General features: G+C 43.7%; 1 protein-coding gene across 5 annotated transcripts in view; it reads left to right on the plus strand.

Moving 5' to 3' along the window:
- Positions 1-924: 924 nt before the first annotated feature.
- The window catches only part of SVIL (supervillin), a 227,787-nt gene continuing 207,385 nt past the window's right edge, over positions 925-21,326 (plus strand). For 3 of the 5 annotated variants that reach the window (XM_078075319.1, XM_078075320.1, XM_078075321.1), the window contains exon 1: positions 928-1,298. The gene's annotated coding sequence lies outside the window, so the exon portion shown is untranslated. Of the gene's footprint in view, positions 1,299-21,326 lie in introns of all 5 variants that reach the window. The other 2 variants (XM_078075322.1, XM_078075317.1) reach the window with 2 other exon arrangements.

Here is a 21,326-nt window from a genome sequence, read left to right on the forward strand (position 1 = left end):
GGTGTCTTTATAAGAGATGATAGCCATCTACAAGCTAAGGAGAAAGGCCTCAGAAGAAATAATTATGCTGACACCTTGATTTTGGGCTTCTAGCCTCCAGAACTGTGAGAAAATAAATTTCTGTTGCTTAGGCCAGACTGTGGTGCTTTGTTATGGTGGCCCTAGCAAACTAATGTACTCACCTTTTGTTTTTCTGATGGGGGCTGGTATACACAAAAGCTCGGTGCATACCCAAGAGGAAAAATAAGAGTCTAGCGTTTGGAGGAAAAGAAGCCGGGGTTGGAACGAAATGCAATGTGAACACTAGCTACTGAAACAGATAAATCACACAAGTGGATTTAACAAGATAAATGTATCTACTGCCTTGCAGATTACCATCTACTTTACAAACTTTAACTGATCTGATGTTCTCAACCGCCTCAGCATCACCTAGAAACGCAAATTCTCGGGCCCTCGTTAGACTAAAAGGATCAGAAAGGGGAGAAAGAGGGGGGAGGTGGGGGAGGCAAAAACAAGCCGTGTTTTAACAAATCTCGGGGGACTGTGATTGGCTGAAGTGTCAAGTGTGAGAACCACTGAGATAGGGCACGGTCCCCTGTCCAGATGCGCCTTTGGGCGGGGGGAGGGGGCCGGGAGACTTCACAGTTGTGACGGGGCCGCCGAGGGCGGTCTCCTTGACAACTGGCCCAGAGCTCTACCGACTGCAACGTTCGCACGCGTTGGTGGGTTTTATCCCGCGAACGGCTCAAACTCAGAGCGGCCGCTCCGGGTCTCTAAGGGTAAGCGGCGCCCCTCCGGGCCCCGGGCGGCATGGCTGGAGGCTAGCGAGAGTCCGGGGAGCCCCGGCGCCGCCAGGCGTGTGCGCTTGCGCGCGTCCCCGGGCCGGGCCAGGGCGGGAGCGCGCCGAGGGGGTGGGTCGCGCCGCCCCGCCGGCCTGGCGCGCCGTCCGAGCCACTCAGAGCGCCCGGCGGCCGACACCCGGGGGCCCTACAAGTAATACCCGGCGCCCGCCTGCCGCGCCGGGACTCGCGCGTCCGCACTCGGGAACCGAGGCTCCCGGTCGGCCCTGACCTGCCTCGCAACTTGCTCTGCTCCGGCTGCGGCGGCGAGTCTGCCGGGCCCCTCGCCGAGAGCCAGCTAGTGTGGGGACGGTGCCGCGGTCGCCGAGGTCCCGCGCCAGTGTGCTCCTCCCCGCCCGGCGCCGCTGCGGAGCGACCGCCACCTTCGTCGCTGCGGGGAACTTTGTGCGGGGGGGGCCCGCCCGGCAGGTGGGCGACCGCGGCGGGCGAGCCGAACGGGTGAGTGGGGCTGTGAAGTTGGGGTGTGAGTGTGCGGGCGCCCGGTGGTGGGACGCGGGCCCTCGCGTGTAGGTTTCCCCTGCCCCTCCTCTTAGTCGCCCTGCAAAGTTTCACTCAGGACCGGTGGCGGGGAGGGGGAAGTGGATAGGCTAACCTGCTGTTAGTGTGTTTACTCTGGCGAAAGCGCGAGTCATTCGGACAGCCACTCCTCCCGGCCGGGTGAGTGACACGGCGGCCCCGGCCTCCAGCCCCAAGCCAGACCCAGGGCTCCACCAGCACCCAAGAGCGCCGGTGGCCCGGGGCTGCGGATACGCCTGCAGCTCACCCCAAGCCGCTTCCTAGCCCTAGGACCCGGGGGAGGGTGTGTGTGTGACGGGCCACCGCCCTCCCCTCCGCCTCTTTAATTCGAGCAGGAGAAGGCTACTGAGATACAAGACACAAACTTTGTTTTCCCTCAGTAAAACTGCTTTTCCAGTGTTTTAAAACTAGACGTGCAGACGCGATTCATGGTGGTTTCTTTGGGACATCCCTGGGGGCGGGGCTGCACCGGCTGGCCCTCAAGTGGGGGACTCCGGGCGCGCCCAGTGGCCCGGGGGGCGCGAGGACAGCTCTGGTCCTCTTCCCCTGGGGTCTGGCCTCAGCACTGGCACGGCGGCCAGGATGGCCCCGGCGCGCTGGCCACTGCTCGGGAAGGGATGACCGTCGGTGCTGGGTGCGGGGGTCCTGCGCTCGGGTGGGCTCCAGGTTCCGACCCTCTGTCCTGCTCCTCGCTCGGTCCCGCGGGTGCTCCCGCTGGTGGCCCGGCAGAGGGCGCCAGCTCCCGATCGCTGCGCGGGCCGGCGGAGGGGAGGGGACTTGTTCGAGCCTCCAGGTAAGGAGCGTAGTGAATCATCCCGAGAGGGGGGACCCGATCCTCGCTCTGTGAAAGGAGGCAGGGAGTGGCCGTGGCGCTGTTGAGAAGCTGGGGCTGCCAAGCCGCTGTCCGCCGGGAAGCGGCGATTCTGCCACCCAGAGGTCTGGGGAAAGCTCAGGAAGGTGAGGAACGTCCCTCCGCGCGGTGGCCCCAGGGCAGGGAACGGCAGCGTAGACTAAGGCCGGCAGACACTAGGACGCGCCGCTGCGCGCCGTGCTCGGGGGCCGGAGGTGGGGCCACTTTTACTCTGGCTCTGGGCGGTACTGCCCGGGTCGGCGACGGGAACCTGGGAGCAGGCGGCCGATTGCCGGCTGCTGCGATGGGGTGCTCCCGGCGGCCCGCGAGGTCCCGGAGCAGTAACAAAGGCGCGGCGCGGCCACTGCTCCCACCCACTTCCGTCCCCCGCGCGCCGTGGCGCGCGCCCGCCCGGAGGTGCGGGCCGGGGCAGGATTTCCCTCTGCGGAGTTTCGGGAAGTTAGCTCCGTGGCCCGTTACGCTGGGAGGAGGGGCGGGGAAGGGGGGCGACCCGGGGGGTGGGGTGCACGCGAGTGTTCAGAACTGCGACACTGCCCGTTTCCTCTCCCGACTGCACGGGCGAGTGGCGAGAGCTGCCGTGGGCTCCCGCGCCCCTCCTCCGGTGCCAGGGTCGCGCCTCCGCAGGGCCCGCGCGGGTTTGAAGTCCCCGCGCGGCGCGCCAGGCCAGCCCGCCAGTCCACGCCCCTCCCTGCAGATTCGGGTGGCGTGCGGGCTCCCGGAAGGGAGTGGTTTAGGCCCCCGGGGACCGCCGGCAGCCGCCGGCACCCTGAGCCGACCTCCAGAAGGCGGTAATTGCATTACTGTGGGTGAGCGGCCGGGAGGCTCCAGTCCAGGCCGCAGTCTGGGTCAGGTGCGGGGTTAAGCGCTTCTGGCGAAGGCATTACAGCTCTGGTGAAGTCTGACAGCTTATTGCACCAGGAAGTTCCTCGTGCAATAGGGGAGAAGGATGGCAGGGGAAATAAAGAGGGCTCCTTGTTTTCCCGGAGGTTGTGGGAACTTAGGCAAACCCAGCCTGTGCACAAGTCTTGTCCCTGAAGTGGCCTGGGCAACATCTCCACCGCGCACCAGACGTTCGGGGCTCTGGACGTGAGACGAGGAGGTGCTGAAGAAAAACCCGGGGCACTCTGCTCCGATGTGAAACCATACCCCCCAGTAATCAATGGATAGAATTCACATGCTTTCTTATCTGCCTCCACTCCCTTCTGTAGTAAGGAAAGGGCAGGAACTGGTTTTTATAAAGTGCCTAGTGGATGAGAGACTCTTCACACACACTTTGGAAGGATCTTCACCATTCTTCTCCGAGGCGGTTATTTTTATTTTACAGATGAGTAAACTGAAGCTTAAAGAGTCTGGCTTGCTCTAAAGAGTACTGTTTGCTCCTCCCAGTGTCTTTGGCAAAGGCTGATACTGAAGAGTTGTTTATTGATTGCTGATTAAAGAGTCACGGTATGTGCTATAAGCCCAGGTTGGGGTTTGGTGATGTTAGGCATTAGGGTTAGGCGGACTTTCTACATCTTGCTGACTTTTGTTAGGGCCAGCACCAAAACTAAACCAACTCTTTAAGTTTAAGATTTCTAAGGCTTCTTCCAGAAATCCTTAGAATTTTCTGACAACTCCAAAGAGAGTCAGAAATAGCTCTCCTCTGCATTTTGTGGTGTCTCATGAGGCAGGTGGGCCTGAGGTGGAAGCTCCACATGGCATGAATCTCTGTTTGCCTTCCCTGTTGCAAGAGCTGCAGTTCCTCCCCTGTTTCAGTGGTGTGACTTGGCCACCGTGCTGGATATGTGTGTAACATTAAGTCTACCTTGGAAATATGGCCAACCTTAATTAACTGCCTAATGAGTTAAAACTCAAATGCCTTTTCAGCATCCAACAACATGATTTTATCTGTGCACATTTATGCATCATTGAGCTCAAGTTTGTAATAGGGGCTGTTGTTATTGTCTGAATGTTCTTAAAATGCATTGCCTTTAAGAAAGATATTGTTTTAAACTCTGGAATGACATCTGTGACTCAGAATGTCCCAGGGCAATGCCAGTTGGGGAGACAGCGAGGCATGATGATTAAGGGCAAGCATCTGAAATCACAATGGCAGGCTTGAAATGCCACCTCCACCATTTATAGCTCTGCAATATTGGGCAAGTTGCTCAGCCTCTCTGAACTTTGTTTTCCTCTTCTAAGACAGGGATAATAATAGCACCTCCTGCTTTGAAGCTATGAGGGTTAAATTTGATAATCTATATAAAGTACTTAGTAGCACAGAGTCTAGCACATGGTAGCTATTCAACAAATGTTAAGTAATAACCATGATGTTTAAGAACAGATTCTTTCTCTCTTTCCTTGTCTCCTCCGAAGAGGTAAAATAGTTCATTGATATTTGCCTTGAACTTGCTATTCTTCTTAGTTAATACTGCCATGCAATGCAGTGAGTGATTCCTCTTTTGGAATCAGCGGTTGGGAGGTGGGGTTGGTAGTGATGGAAAATTCTGTCTAGTTGCCCAAGGAATTTACAAGGGGCTCCGGAACTGTAGAGCTTTCTTCCTAATTTTACCACTGTATAATTTTGTGGTCAGTCCTCTAGCCATTTATCTTTCCTTTAAATTTGAAGCCAGTATCCTAATGGCTAGGATGACAGGACTTAAAGAAAAAAACAAACGCAAAACCAGACACACTGGAGCAAAGGAAGCTATTCTCTTTGCTCATTCAGTCGCCCTTTATAACACTGAAGAAAAATATCCACTTCTTTGAAACTTGTGCTGGCCCAGTCTTGGCAAGAGGGAACACTTCTCTGGAAAATAGGATATTTTTCTGGAATCTGTTTAAAGGTGAGCCACCAGATTGGTGGGGAAGGGAGGAGGGTTTGAGATACCATTTCAAAAATATTTGCTTAAATATGGTAAATGATGTATGATCTGAAAATGGCTGGACTGTAACTTGGAAGCTGATACAAAGAAGTAAGGCCATGCTCAGGCTGAACAACTAGTGAACAACCAGTAGAGCTAGTTCCTATGTTAGAAAGCCCAAAAGCTTTAAACTTAGCAAATACAAGTGGAGAAATCCGTTTTTATGCCAGGTTGTTTTGGAAAGACCTCTTTAACATTGCTAGTGTGTAGCTGTGGATTTTTCTTGTGAGTTTATCTTTTAAACAATCGGTCATGAGCAAAAGCACAAGAAACCCTATAATGTCATCAAACACCACCCTAACTGGGAAGGTTGTCACCAAGAAGTGCATGGGTCTGGAGTATAGGGAGGGGTTGCCATTTAAAGCATCAGAGAGGTTTTACATTTGGGTATAAAATGCAGCTTTCTCCCACCCTGGAAAATGAGCTGCACGCGTAACCGTGTGACAGCATGCAAAGGATTGGGAGCAAGGTTTCCGCTTTTGTGCATCTTACTCCATTTGTAGCCACTTGTTGGGTCCCTGCTGCAAAGAAAGAAGCAGCTGCAGGGCATGCGCCAGACCTGCCCTGGGCTGTCGCTTCCATTGTACGGAAGATGAACAGGCAGCGCGTTATTTTGGATCACATAGCAGCTTGTTCAAAAGCATCTTGCATTCCCCAGCTGTTTCACAACTTCTTTGCATATGGGAGAGAACTTACCAGCTGCTGGGGCAACTGTACTTACATTTGCTGCTTTTGTGCAGTAACCAAGGAAGGTAAAAATCCAGACGCCTTTGTTAAACTGTAGCCATTGTCAATAGTCTTATTTCTGTTAGGTCAGTGTTATTCTAGATACAGTCTTTTAGGGGAGAACGTTTAAAAGGAAATGTCAGAATTAACATTTTTTTTGAACAAATTTTTTCAGGGATAACCAGTATGTATGGTTTTTTCATACTTAAAACCCACACAGCTTTTGTGTTTCATTGACTAACAAAGGGATGGGTCTAATATTAAAAATGTATTTTGAATTAGACATATGAATCAGGTTTAATTACATACATATTTCTTTTGCATGAAGTATATAAAAAAGACAATGTGTATTCAGACAGTGCTTTTTTTGTTTTCAGAATATTGGGTTATTTTGCATTTGCCAGAGCTGGATGGTGTTTTGCCCACATCCCTTATCTTATCCATGACAAAACTTGAGTTTCCCACAAGTTGTTACTTATCCAAGATGATGTGGCTCTTTGGTTTAATTCAGCAAATCTTCTGTTGAGTGTTTACAATGTGGCAGGCCTGGAAAACCTATAAAGATGAAGAAGGGCTTGAGCCCAGCCCTGGCTGGATTCACAGTTCAGAAACAACAGACTAAACCTGTGCCGTATGTGGGCTGTGGTAGGAGACAGTACCTTTTGTGTAATCATGTTGGTGTTGTAATCATGGCAGCTCAGATAAGCCAGAGTACCAAGGTGATGCACCATTTAAAATCCGAGAAGGGGAATCTGTGTGCAGGAAGATGGACTGGGCATTCTGTGGTTTATCGCATGTGGGGTGCATGTACTAGAGAGACAAGGCCTTGTGTGTGTGGAGAGAGCCTCCCTGGGCCCTGACTCCTGCCCAGGACTCAGAAGCCTTCTGCCCTCCTCATCACTGTGCATGGAAGTGAATAAATGCTCTTTAGGAGTAGCAGCATAAATCACAGCCCTTTATTAGGATCAGTCAGCTGCAATCCCTTTGTTCTATAAAAGGTTATAAAATAAGCCATATTCACTTGGACATGTATAAAACCCAGCCTGAAGCTCTTCTACCTCTTAGGGGCTCTTGCACTGGAAACCACTGCTGCTTCAGGTCCCTGGGCGACTCATAGTTGCTGAGTTAGACCCATGGTTCTAAACCCTTAATCCCCTCTGTGCTCCATCTACACGTCCACGTATCTCTTACTTGGTCCCTTTTTCACAGCAGTACTCGAACTGTGCAGTGTTTCAGCTTTCAGTTGGTTTTACTGCCATTTGCATTGAGATTTTCAAGAGCTCTGTTTGGTTCTCAGGGCTGATGGCCAGGCGGCTCTGTATTGCACAAGAGGAAACTGAGGCTCAGCCGTTGAGGGCCTTGCCTGGGCTGGGATTGGAAGGGAAAAATCTCCTAACTCACAGCTCCGAGCTCACACTGGCTGAGTCTTGGAAGGATCAACTTGTACCAAGCAGGAGGCGGAGCCGCCCCCTTCCTGAGGCTTCATTGTGTGTGTCCCCACTGCCATGGTCCTCATTGGGCTATTCACCGGGTTCTTTACCTGGGGCGACTCTCTTCCTCATTACATTTTGCTGCACATTAAAATTGTTCTTATATTGCAGTTTTAAGTCTTGGCTCTCAAGTGCAGTTGCCGGCTTTCTGACACATGCATCCCTCTTTCCTGTCACACGTGCACACACATACCGGCATGCACACGTACATAGCCACATAGAGAGGCCCGACGTGGCTGTTGGACCCATTATCTGTCTTCAGCCAGCCCCGCTCCTTTCAGAAGATGACTCTGTCCAAGTGGTTATTCCTGTTTAATGGTGTGGAGTGCTACACCCTGCCCGGTGGATTCCAGATACATCCACTGGGATGGGTGGATGCCATCTTAACCTGTCTGGTCTTTTCCACCGGGGGACTGTTGGACGATGAGCCAGCAGCCCTTGGTCACGGGGACCATGTTGCCCCTTCGGCACTGGGCTCCGGAGAGGTTAGAAACGACTCTCTCCCTGGAGGAGGAAGAAGCTGCTGAGCTGTGGAGGGCGTCTCCTTCGGTCAGGACTTCTCTAGCGTTTCTTGTGCAGCCACAGGCCTGCTCCCCACGCACATCCCAGTAGCCGTTTCTCTGGCCCCCAGACTTTGGCAGATTTCTCCTCATCCTGGGACCCCGTGTCTCCTCTTTGACATGCTACCCCTCCTGCTCCCTCCATTGCGGCTGCCCAGCCATCTCCCTGCAGCCCTCGGTTTCAAGTGTCTTAGGGACACTTTGCCTTGGATACCCTTATCTCCATCTGTCATTGGTATTTAATTGCTTCCCCCCACCATCCAGCCTGCTCTTTGACACGGGGTAGGCTATCCTTTCTGATGACTGCTGTCAGCTTCTCCTCCTGCTGATCAGGCCGCCCCGTTTTGGCCCCTCCTCTGCACGCTGCCTCTTTGTGTCTGCACTGCCCCCGGCTTCCAGTGCGGGTCTTTGTGTCTTTGTCTCTCTCGGGGCTGCCCTGCTCTTTCTTGCTCTCTTCTCCTGTTCTTTTTCTTTTTCCCTCCCCCTCTCAATTTTTTATTTAGATAAAATTGACATACAACACTACCTTAGTTTGAGGTCTACGGCATAACGATTCAGTATTTGGATAGATTAAATGATGACCACAGTAAGTCTAGTCAACATCCATCACCACACGTAGCTGCAGAATTATTTTTCCTCGTGATGAGAACTTTTAGGATTTACTCTCTAAGCAATGTTCGAAGTTACAGTTCTTCCTCCCCTTTTTTGACAGTGCTTCTTGAGAGGTAGATTCCTTCTTCCTCGTTTGCTATTTACCATTTGCAGACTCTTCCTTCTGCCTCTGTCGTGAGCCAGTCCCGTTTGGCTGTCACCTGCGTCAGGTATAATAATCACATTAAATATACTCGATCACAGTTTTTATTCAGAGGAGACTTTGCCTTAAAAAAAAAAAATGGTTCGGGGCGCCTGGGTGGCTCAGTCGTTAAGCATCTGCCTTTGGCTCAGATCGTGATCTCAGGGTCCTGGGATCAAGCCCCACATTGGGCTCCCTGCTCGGCGGGAAGCCTGCTTCTCCCTCTCCCACTCCCCCTGCTTGTGTTCCCTCTCTCTCTGTGTCTCTCTCTGTCAGATAAATAAATAAAATCTTTAAAAAAAAATGGTTCTTTGGAATTGAAACTTGGAAACACCAGTTTTGAAACTGGTCAAGTGAGGCATTTCAAAGGCTAGAACTTTGGGGAAAATGGTTTGAAATTTATTTTGGCTTTTCATTCACATGGCAGGACCTTGAAAGTAACTGAAACATGGGCTTGTTTTTGGATAAACTTTCCCTTGCAAATGGAAATTGTTCCTACACAGAGCAGAATTAATGTTTACTTTTTTTTTTTCCAAATTATATTTCTGAAAGATCTTGGAAGGTATTTTGTGCTTTGTGGCCAGTATGGCTTGTGTGTAAGTCATGGGTGTATTAAGACTGTGCTGGGCCTCTTGTTCTAGAGGCTCCTCAGGGGTATTTCCAAGCAGTGATTCTATGTCCATGAAAAGATACTGGAGAGTAAGTCTGAGGAGATCCTGGATTTAGGAACCTTTAGTTTTCTCTCTAAAGCTATGAACGAGGAGGGGTATCCTCAGAGTGAGGAAAGGAGCGGATTGGCTGTTGAGAGGCAGTGGGAAAGGATGTTCTTGCCCTGCCTTGAGCCAGAGCTTCAGGGATAACATCCGTGGCTCGTGTGGCCTCTGCTTGGCAGTGTTTGCCATGAGCTCTGGAGTCCTCCCACCTGGTATTTGCTCACTGCATTTTCTCTGAAATTGTGTGTGTGTGTGTGTGTGTGTGTGTGTGTGTATGCTAACGACTTCATTAACATTTCTTCTTGCTCTCCCTTTTTAAAATTCTGAAAAAAGTGAAAGGATGCTTACCTGTGCCAAAATGGAGTTTGGTTCTAGAACTCCCCAATTAGAAAGGAGCACAGTTATGGAAATCTAATCTAGGGGAGTTAGATATGGGAATCTGTTTATAGCACTGGGATAGGAGTTTGTGTTAGTACAGACTGTAGTTCACTCAGACCGAGGGATGCTGCTTTAGTTGGCATCCACATGTGGTCAGCAGGCTCAGTTAACCTAGACAAGTTAGTCATCTATAACAACATCTGGAGAAAGGTTTTTAAAACTGGAATTATATAGTAATAAACAATGAAAGTAACCCAGCAATCTGTTCATTCATTCACTTGTTTGTCCAGCAAACATTTGTTAACCTCATAGTGGGGTGTGTGTGTGTGTGTATGCGTGTGTGCACACGCCCATGTGTGTGTGCATGCAAGCTTATGCGTGTATGTGTACATGCTCAGTACCGAGAATATAGTGTCAACACTGCCCTCACAGGGCTTACAATCTGGAGATGCATTGTCAGCACAAAAGCATAGGAAAGTGTCAGAGGTGTTGTGATGGATGCATGTTCCAGGCTTAACGGAGACACAGAAGACGCAGTGGTGGGGGTGGGGCTCCTGCTGATAGGAGGGTCGTGGATTGGGTACACCACGTGCCAGGCCCTGCGCCGAGGGCTTGACATGTCGTACCTCTTGTCATCGGCACGGTCTTATAAGTTGAAACCCTGGGGGTTAAGTACCTCAAATGAGGTAACACAGTAAGTAGTAATATCTGGGTTTGAACTCAGATCCAAAGTCATAAACCTTAGGCAATAAGTTGGAGTACGTATCTTCCTGGGTTTACTTTTCCCTCTCCATCCATCTCCATCACTGCTGTAAAGGAAGGAAGAAGGAAGCCTAGAGAGCCGTTTTGTTAAAGGATGTGCAGGGGGGTCTAGACTATTCCACTGACATACAAAGGATATACTATGGGGATCCAGTTTAGACAGTTACTCTGAGTCTGTAATTATGCAGTTGCTCAGAGTATCCTTTATATTCAGTGTTTTGCCAACTGTATTTCTAAAGAGGCTTTCTTTTCCTTCTGCCAAGCTTTGCAGAAACTGGTTGCCAGGCTTACTGTCACCCTGGAGGGACTGTACCCCACGGCTCTCCACTTCTTCTTGGTGCTGGGCATCGTAGCCAACAGCCTCTGGTTTCTGCCTTGCTGTTCTCAGCTGTGTTTGGGTGAGGAAAGTGGTTCTATTTCAGGCCTTTTGAAGGAAAGAGTTATTTCCTCATGAAGGAGAAGCATATCAGTGCACACCGACAGGCTCTCAGGAGTCTCATCTTCACATCCAGCAGGATGTAGGCTACCTGGCTTAATCTCCCCTTTTCTGCCTTTTAAGGATGACAAGTCTGTGTTTCTGACAAAACTCAGGTGTGATTATAAGAATACCGGCTGGGCAGGTGGAGGTAATCTACCACTCTTTAAGAAAAGGTGAAGCTCAAAGGGGAAGTTGGATCCTGCCTTCTTCTAGAGAGCATATCTGAGGACAATGGGCAGCCTTCTTTAGAGTGAATCACTCTGGGGCTCAAGAAGAAATGTTGACAAGCACACTCTGCTTTAGGGCTATGTCTATATGTCCTGTTTCAGATGTAGCTCTTGATAGCAGTGCAAGTAGAAAGAACTCTGTCCTTAAACTGTGTACCAGAATGAGGAGATTCCATGCCTGAATATTTGGAAGTAAACATGCTTTAAAAAAAAAAAAAAAGACTGCAACTTTTAGTCCATTGGATTTTAAGTCCAAAAGCTCTAAGAATAAGGTTAAGAACCTACATTCCTGGAAAAATTGATAGACCATGAGCTCAAGTACAGAGACAACTTACTTCAAACAATGTTAGACTATTTCCACCCTGTTCCTAAAAATGAATTTGATATAAGATGGGATTTATATATTTTTTTCATTCTGACCCCAGAATTATCCAATTATCTATTGTAAAACAGTCATTATCATCATATACTTCTGACATTGAGTTTCCAGGAAAAAGAAAAATATATGCTTGACAAGAAAGTTATATGGTAGAAAAATGTTTTGGTTGATTATTTATGTAAACCCAACATCTGTGTGTGTGTGTGTGTGTGTGTGTGTGTGTTTTAAAAAAAACTTCCTCATCACTTTATTTAAAAAACTAAAAGTTTTCATTGCGTGGCATTTTTTGCTGCACTTGGTTCTCAGAGTGTTGGAAGAAAACATAAGCTCGTTATAGCAGGCAGTGAAAGTGCTGTGTTGTTTTTGTTTTTTCCATTAACAAATTAGTTCCATCTCTAGCGTCTAGGCTTCTTAAAACACACACACACACACACACACACACACACCCCTTAGAGGAAACTGCAAACTTATTATGGAAAACCCACTTTCATTCTGAGCACAGATACTGGTTCTAGGTTCAAATAGTAGGATCTTATCTCATTTTAGAACTAGTAACATTGATAAACCCACTCCTATTTCCTACCTGCATAACTGGGTCTCCAATACACCTGTTCTTCTCAATCACTTCCCATTTCAGTTGGAAGTTGGCTTTCAAAAGTTCAGTGCTATGTTTACATAATCATCACCCACACCTTTTTCTCCTCCAAGCTTTTTATCCTCTTTGATTGCCAAGTTCACAGGGATTCCCGAATTGTTACCTAAGAATGGCTTTTCTGTTTCATCTTGTATTTTCCAAATGGTTTCCCCATTGTTATCAATTCTTGGGATAACTGGGGAGAGTTAAAGAGCTGTGGGAGAGTTGCCTCCATTGTGGTTGGGCTTACCAAGTTAGTTATCATCGCCAAGTGTGGTAAACCTGAGGACACCTGCCTGTGATTTAATGTTTTAGTTTCAGTATAGACAGGAAAGTGGAGACAGTTAAAAGATGAAAAGATTGCATAGTATGACAGAATTTTTCCCTCTCAAGATGTTTTTTTTTCTAGGATTTTTATGATTATGATTATTATTCCCTGAAGTATCATTCATAGTCTGGTAGGACATACAGCTGCTAAGAGAAAAGTCTTCTTAACAGTGAATACTTGGACGTTTCAGTTAAAGTACTATGAAAAAGACTCATTGTGAATAATCGTCATTTAATGCAAGAGGTGCTTATTCAAGTTTATAAATATTTCTGAGCACTGTTATGGGCAGGACACTGTGCTAGGCACTTTCACATAACTAATGTCATGTAATCACAACCACCACGTGAGGTAAGTAGTATTATTTGCATTTTATGGAAGAGTTTTGAGACTCATGGAGGTACAATGACTGGGCAAAATCATTTATCTAGTGGGTGACAGGATTGAGATTTAAATATGGATCTTCCAACTCTAAGGTCACACTTACTTTCCAGTGCACTGAGCCAATAACTCCATGGTAGTTAATCACAATGAAGGTCACCTGTATAACAGAGGATTCCAGAAGAGCAGCTTGATGCTAATGTAGTAAAATTTTAAGAATTAAGAATTAATTTAAGAATTAACTACAATTTAGGGCTGGAGTTTTTAGTACCCTCAGTCCATGTTGGGCTTGGAGGATCGATTCAAGCATTTGCCTGCTTTTTGCTGAAGACATTGATTATTCCAGATTTGTGGCCAGCTCATTGTGAAAACACTGATTGTGGTGGTTGTTTTAATGTGTGCATCTTCCAAAGGCCACAGCCACTGTTTGTTTCTTTCTAGCTTTATTAAGTATAACATTGCCACTCTTTTCTTAACTTTCTAGTAAGGTTTTTTTGGGGGGGAAGGTTTGGGTCAGTGTTAAGCCAGAATTTCTTCACTCCTAGGGCTTCATGATATAGTCTTGGATGAGTTACTCAAACTTTTTCTTGTTGTTACATTCCTTTATTACTTGCAGAGAAAACTTTTAAGTAGTAATTTGGGAAATTTTTGAGTTTTAAAAACTCATGGTTGCTCACACCATATTGAGTGCATACGTCTAAAAAGGAGAAAAAACTGGGGCACCTGGGTGGCTCAGTCGTTAAGTGTCTGCCCTCGGCTTAGGTCATGATCCCAGGGTCCTGGGATCGAGCCCCGCATTGGGCTCCCTGCTCGGCGGGAGGCTTGCTTCTCCCTCTCCCATTCCCCCTGCTTGTGTTCCCTCTCTTGCTGTGTCTCTTTCTGTCAAAAAAAAAAAAAAAAATCTTAAAAAAAAAAATAAATAAATAAAAAGGAGAAAAAACTAGTAACTCAATGTTTAACAGCTATACCCCCTCCAATTACCTCGATCATTGAAAATAATACTTTGCACTTATGTACGTTTTATGGTTTCACACGCATCTCCTTTTAATTCTTTTTACACTCTATAAGATGAACAGAGCTTGTCTTCTTATCTTTCTTGTATATATGAGAAAATTAAGGCTCACAAAGAAAAATGTTCTACTCAAGGTGATAAAGGAAGCAGATAGCAGGGTCTGGCTTGAAAGCTAGGTCTTCTGACTTCTGTCCCTGTTTTTACCACTCTTGATTTCAGTCAGTAACAAGTGATAGAGATTTTCCAATGGGATTTAAAAAATTAGATTAGTCATATTTACTTCTGATATATTTGCCATAATTTGAAGCTTTGTTATAAAGGTGTCCAACTCAACCTTTCTCTGTTAATCTATTCTGAGATGTAAGGCAACAGCTGTTGGAAGAACATAAATTACCACCATAAATAAAGCTCTTCACTGAGGGTTAGAAGGAAAAGTATTAGCTAGTTGAATGGTGTCTCAGAATTTTCAGTGATCAGAATAGAGATACTGGCATGCTTTGCTGTTGAAGATACTCCCTTCCCTATCCTTTCTGGGATTACTCAAGCAGATGTGCTGGAAAGCTTAGGTTTGCATCAGGAGTGTTCATACTGATTAGTCAGTGTGGTGGAAAAGGTAGGAAAAGCATGTGTTATTGAGCAGGTGTTCTGTGTTAGCCCATGTGCCAAGCATTGTCTACATAATCCCTCACAGTAGCTCTTAGGGTGTAGTCCTATAGATGAGTACCTTAAATCTCAAGGAATTTGAATCTAAGTGGTGGGACTGATATTACTTCCAGCTCATTAAGATGAAAATGTTTAGAATTTTTCACCTCTACCATCTCTAAATTCTCTGGTTTATTTTTCAAGATTAGCTTTCCTGGAAATACCTTCTCTAACTCCTGTTTAGCCTAGAAGTCAGACAAAAGAGCACCAGTTATGATGATACCAGTAAGAAGACAAAAGAAAAATTTACCAGAAGTTGACCTGAATATGGACTGTCTGTCATTGAGAGTAGTGTAGAACAGTGCTTCTCAGACTTCGGGGTGCATTCCGATCACTGGAGGATCTCATCCAAATCTTTTATGTATTAACTGATTTTTCTATTTCTCCTATTAAATATTGACAGAGCAGTATTGAAGTATGTGAATGTGCTTGTGAATTTGTCTTTCTCCTTACTGGTTGATCAGGTTTTGCTTCATATATTTGGAAGCATAGCTGTTAAGGTGAATAGATGTTTAGGATTGTTATATGTTCCTGATGAACTAGTCACTTTATTATTATGAAATGACTTTTTCATACCAGGTGATATTCTTTGCTCTAAAATCTCCTGATATTAAAGCCCCTTCAACTTTCTTTGGATGGGTGACATCATTGTATGTCATCTTCTACCTTTTACTTTTAATCTATTTGTGTCTTTGTTTTCCCTTCTTGTAGGCAGTGTTTAATTGGCTCTTGCTTTTATGTTTCCAATATGACAATATCTGTTTTCTATTTATCCCATTCTTTATTCTCTTTGCATGTTTGCTGCCTTCTTTTGGATTGTTTGAATATTTTTCATGTTTCCATTTCCTCTCCTTTGATGGGTTACCATACTGTATCTCTCCATTTTGTTATTCTTTAGGGTATGCTTTAGGGTTGCTTTAGGGTTTACAGTCTACATCTTTAACTTACCACAGTCTACCCTTAATGATGTTAAACCCCTTCACATGTAGGAACCTTACAATAGTATGCTTCCATCTTGGCTGTATATTACCATTGTCATGCATTTTACTTCTACATATTGTAATTAACTCCACATAAATTGTTATTTTTGTTTTAGAAGTCACTTCTGTTTTAAAGATATTTAAATAATGAAAAAAAATGTTAAGTAATTGCTATTTCCAGTGCTCTTCACGCCTTTGTTATCCATATTTCTGTGGGATGTCTTTTTTTTTCTGCTCAAAATGGCTTCCTTTAACATTTCTTTTTATGCAGGACTGCTGCTGCTGAGCTCTTTTCGCTTTTATATGTCTGATAAAATCCTTATTTGCCTTTATTTTTGAGAGATAGTTGTGCTGGGTATAGAATTCTAGATTGGCAGTGTTCTTTTTTTCAGTTCTTTAAAGATGTTGCTTCACTGGCTTGACTTTGCACTGTTTTTGACATAAAATCCGCTGTCATCCTTATCTTCGTTCCTCTTTGATGTGTTCTTTTTCTCCAGTTGCTTTTAAGATTTCTTCTTCATTGCTGGTTTTGAGCAATTTGATTATGCTGTGTCTTGGTGTATTTTTCTTCATGTATCTTGTGCTTGGGGTTAGTCAAGCTCCTTGTTTTTTTTTTGAGGTTATGTTTTTATTAGGTTTGGAATATTTTTAGTAATTTTTCTTCAAATATTATTTTCTGTCCCATCTCTACCCCATGAAGGCTCCAATTACATATATATTAAGTTGCTTGAGCTGTCTCCACAGCTAATTCATGTTCTGGGTTTTGTTTTTTTTTTAATTCCTTTCTTATTTTTTATTTTTTATTTTGGGTGTTTCTATTGCTATGTCTTCAAGTTCACTAATTTTTTCGTATGTGATGTCCATCTGTCATTAATTCCATCTAGTGTTGTTCATCTCACACATTGCAGGTTTCATCTCTACAAGGATTTGTGTTTTTATATATCCATGTCTCTACTTAAAATTGTGAATACCAGTCCTTGTCTGCTAATTCTAATATCTGTCTTAATCCTGGGTCAGTTTCAATTGATTGACATTTCTCCTCATTAGGGGTTGAATTTTCCTGCTTCTTTGCTTGCCTGGAAATTTTTTATTGAATGCTAGATATTGTTATCTTCTTGGGTGCTGGATATTTTTGTATTAATACAAATGTTCTTGAGTTTTGTTTTGGGACATAGCTAAATTAGACAGAGACAGTTGATTCTTTTATGTCTTGCTTTATAATTCTTGTTAGGTGGGACTGGAACAATGCTCAGTCTAGGGCTAATTATTCCCCATTACAGAGGCAAGATCTTCCTGAGTACCGAATGCCTCTGAATTATGAGGTTTTCTAGTCTGTTTGGTGGAAACAGGTACTGTTCTTGGCCCTTTGTGAGCACCAGTCAGTGTTACCTCTAATCCTTTCTGGTATTTTTTCCCCTAGCCACAGGTAGTTGGTAGTTTGCTCACACATGCACTGATCAGTACTCAGCTGAGTACTCAGGGGGACTCTGCGGATTCTGAAGTTCTCTCTGTGTACAGCTCCCTTCTGTCCTCCAAACTCTTTGTCTTCCAAGACTCTCAGCTCTGTATATTCAACTCAGAAAGTCACTGGGCCCTTCCTCTGTTCTCCTCTCCTATGTCTTTGCCAGGAAATCTCTTAAGACAATAAGATGAGACAATCATAGGCTCGCCTCATTTACTTTCTGATATCCTGTCTCCTGAAAACCATTGTTTCACATGTTTTTTCTTCTTTCTTTCTTTTATTGTTTCAAGCAAAACACAAATCTGTTTCCTATTACTGCATCTTGGCCAAACCTGGAATTTTTAATAAAATTCCGATTCTATTCAGTAGGTTTCAGCTGGGGCCTGAGAGTCTGTGTTTCTAAGAAATTTTCCAATGATATTGATGCTTCTGGGAAAAGACTACTTGAGTAGTCAGAGTCTCTAACTATTCAACAGAAATATAATGTGAGCCACATATCTAATTTTAAATTTTCTAGTAGTCACATTGAAAAAATTAAAAGAAACCAGGGGAAGTTAATTTCAGTAATATATTTTCTTTAACCCTTTCAACCCCAAATGCTATCATTTCAACATGTAATCAATATAAAAATATTTATGAGACTTTTTTATTGCACTAAGTCTTAAAATTTGGTGGGTATATTAGAGTTATAGCAGATCTAAATTCAGACACTACATTTTCATCTGAAATACTTGGTCTGTATTTAGATTTCATAAAATTCATAGTTGAAAAAGTAGATTTGTGTAACAAAGTCCCAAACATACTTAAGTTTTCCAATAACTGCATCAAGTGCCAAAAACCATTTTCCTTTAATATCTGCCATTTTAATTGACAAAACTAGTTAATGTTTTTTAGAAAAATTGATATCATTTTTTGAAACAAAAACTTACCAGTTTTAAAGCTGTGTCTGTTTAAGTTATACATATTCATTAACTCTTATGCCAACTCAGAATTGTTAAAATTAAATTCAAAGGGATATTATAAAAATTAAAAATGAACTCTAAATTTAAAAATCTCCATAAAGTGTTCTTCAAGTTTTTCTTGTGGATTTTGAAGACAATTTATATAATGCTTTTGATTTCAATTAGATCTTCTGCATATTGATGCAAGTTAGAAGAATGCATAAAACATTATTTTTGATTTATGAAAAGTATCAATTTTGATTTACATTTTCATTCTTGTTTGGCAAGGTCATAAATAAGCTTTTTCTTTTATTGGAGCTTCCAATTTAGCTTGTTGATATGCAGTGTGATATCTCTGAGAAAACAAAAATCACACTGCTTTTTCTTTCTTTTTCTTTTTTTTTTTTTTTGGTCTTTATTGAGTATTTGGCAAGATTTTTTTGTTAAAGGAAAATCTCGAACTGGAGTTAACTACAGGGTAAATCTTAGTAAAACTTTTCCAGTCCAACCAAAGATCTGCTTGCAGAGAACACATGATTATTGCATTAATTATTTTCCATTTCTTTCAACAATTCTATAAACTGATGGTAATTCATAACATTTATGTGTATATACTAAACAATTTTACCAGTGATACCCATGACAGTTTTCATAGGCTGTGCTTTAGAAAACCAGCTACAAATTTATATCAAACAGTAGAATGAAGCACTAAGAGAAAAATACCAGTCTCCTATTTTAAAAGTTTAGTAAGTCTGGATTTTTTGACCCAACTTAGCTGGAGCACTATTACGATAGAAGGTTTATGTTCTCATATCTAGTGAAAATTCTTCTTTGACAGATGGAAAAGATTCAAAAGTATCTATGCCATGAGTTCAGTTATTTTCAGCTATGAATTGACAACATTGTTTATAAGTTGGAAGTCGTTTAAGACAAAAATGCACCCAAAGTACTAATTTGGCAATGTCTCTTATATTGCATGACTCATCTAAAGCTACAGAAGTCTTCTTGTGATTTAAAAAAATTTTGAATTTATTTATCTTTGATATTATTAGAAAGATCTTGTATTCTATGGGCAATTATTTGGTTGCTTAATTTAAAATCTTTCATTTTTTTGTGCAATATCTTTTTTTTATCTTTTCCTCATAATTTTCTAACAGAATTTCCATAACTGAATACATTTTTTTTACCATCTCTCCATATATGTGTGTGTGTGTGTGTTTTGTTGTTATTGTTCCAGAATCTGAGGTGTTTTATAGCTGGCCAAAGTTATAAGCTCAGATTTTGTTAAAAATCATTTAAAATTTTTTTGTTGGTCATTTAATTCTGATTTCAGGAGACTAATTTCACTGATCCCTTTTTGACTGTTGAAAGGAAATTTTGTATCACATTCACTGTGTCTTTGCTGAAATTGTCCTTTAATAATCTGCTTAATTATCTGCTAAATTGTCTGCTTTATCATCTTTGATTGTTTGATGCAATAAACAGCTTTTTCATTTTTCTCTGCCACAGCAAATTGCAATTGATATTGATCATGACATTTTTTATTTCTTCCAGTCCCTTTTTTCCCTTACTGTTCTAATTATAGTACTAGATTTTGTATCTCCACTTGATTTTATATCAATGGTAAGACTGTTTTAAATTTGAAAATTTGATATTTACTTTATAAGCTAGAAAAATAAATTATATATTTAATTAAAACATATTTTGATTTACTTACCAATTAGGAGTTACATAATTATCACTGTAACTTGTGCTGTCTAGATAAAACATTCACATAGACACATTACAGTGTATATGAGTGTGTAGAAAACAAATCATTTAAATTGATTCATCAATCATCTTAACACCACGTAGATCAGCGATATGCTTATGTAGACTCACACATGGCAATAGACCAATACCATCGTAGGCAATAGAGTATTTAAAGTGAAATGTAATCCTATTAAAGCAATACATTTGTGCTTAATGCAGAAACGTTTTATACCACTTCAATTTTTAAAAATGAAATTAATTAAAATGTTCAGTTCCTCAGTTGCTCTTGCCCCATTTTAAACAGACTGTACCGGGCAGGGCAGGCCAGAGGCTGGTTTGCATTTAAATCTAGGGACCTTGTATCAACACCTAGATGGGCTTTCACCTTTCTTGCCCTGCAGCTGCTTTCTCCTAGTCTGGCCCCAAGCACCGGGAATTTTAGGAGTGTAACAAAGGAAGTCTTGGATAATTAGTGGTCTCTAAAGGATTTGATGACCGTGCCTCAAGGGTTGGACAACCTCCCACCGTGTGAGGCCATTAGGACAAGTCTCAGAGTAGGAATTGTGACCTCAGGGACAGTCTGTGGGTTGTAATATTGGGACAGGGCCAAGGTGAGGTGTGTAGGTCAGCTGCAATTGCTCTTCCTCTTCCCATGGGCTACTAACTGATGACCTCTGGAGCAATCTGACCTGGAAGTAGTTGGATGGGAATTCTGTCGGCAGAGGTAGCATTCCCATGGTTCTGGAAGAAACAGGTTGCATTTTCCCACCATTAGTGAGAGTTTGAGGGTAGCTTCCCCTTAGCTAGGTTGGCTAAGAATGTTTTTACAACTCCATCCGTGTTAATAATCACAGGCTATGACTCTGGAAAACAGTATGGAGGTTCCTCAAAAAGTTGAAAATAGAGCTACCATACGATCCAGCAATTGCACTACTGGGTATTTACCCCAAAGATACAAATGTAGGGATCTGAAGGGGTACATGAACCCCGATGTTTATAGCAGCAATGTCCACAATAGCCAAACTGTGGAAAGAGCCAAGATGTCCATCGACAGATGAATGGATAAAGAAGATGTGGTATATATATACAATGGAATATTAGGCAGCCATCAAAAGGAATGAGATCTTGCCATTTGCAACGACGTGGCTGGAACTGGAGGGTATTATGCTGAGCGAAATAAGTCAGAGAAAGACATGTATCATATGACCTCACTGATATGAGGAATTCTTAATCTCAGGAAACAAACTGAGGGTTGCCGGAGTGGGGGTGGTGGGGTGGGAGGGATGGGGTGACTGGGTGATAGACACTGGGGAGGGTATATGCTCTGGTAAGCGCTGTGAATTGTGCAAGACTGTTGAATCTCAGATCTGTACCTCTGAAACAAATAAGGCAATATATGTTAAGAAAAAAAAAAAGAAGATAGCAGGAGGGGAAGAATGAAGGGGGGGAAATCGGAGGGGGAGATGAACTATGAGAGACGA

The sequence above is a fragment of the Halichoerus grypus genome, chromosome 6, assembly GCF_964656455.1.
Source record: "Halichoerus grypus chromosome 6, mHalGry1.hap1.1, whole genome shotgun sequence".
NCBI lineage: Eukaryota > Metazoa > Chordata > Mammalia > Carnivora > Phocidae > Halichoerus > Halichoerus grypus.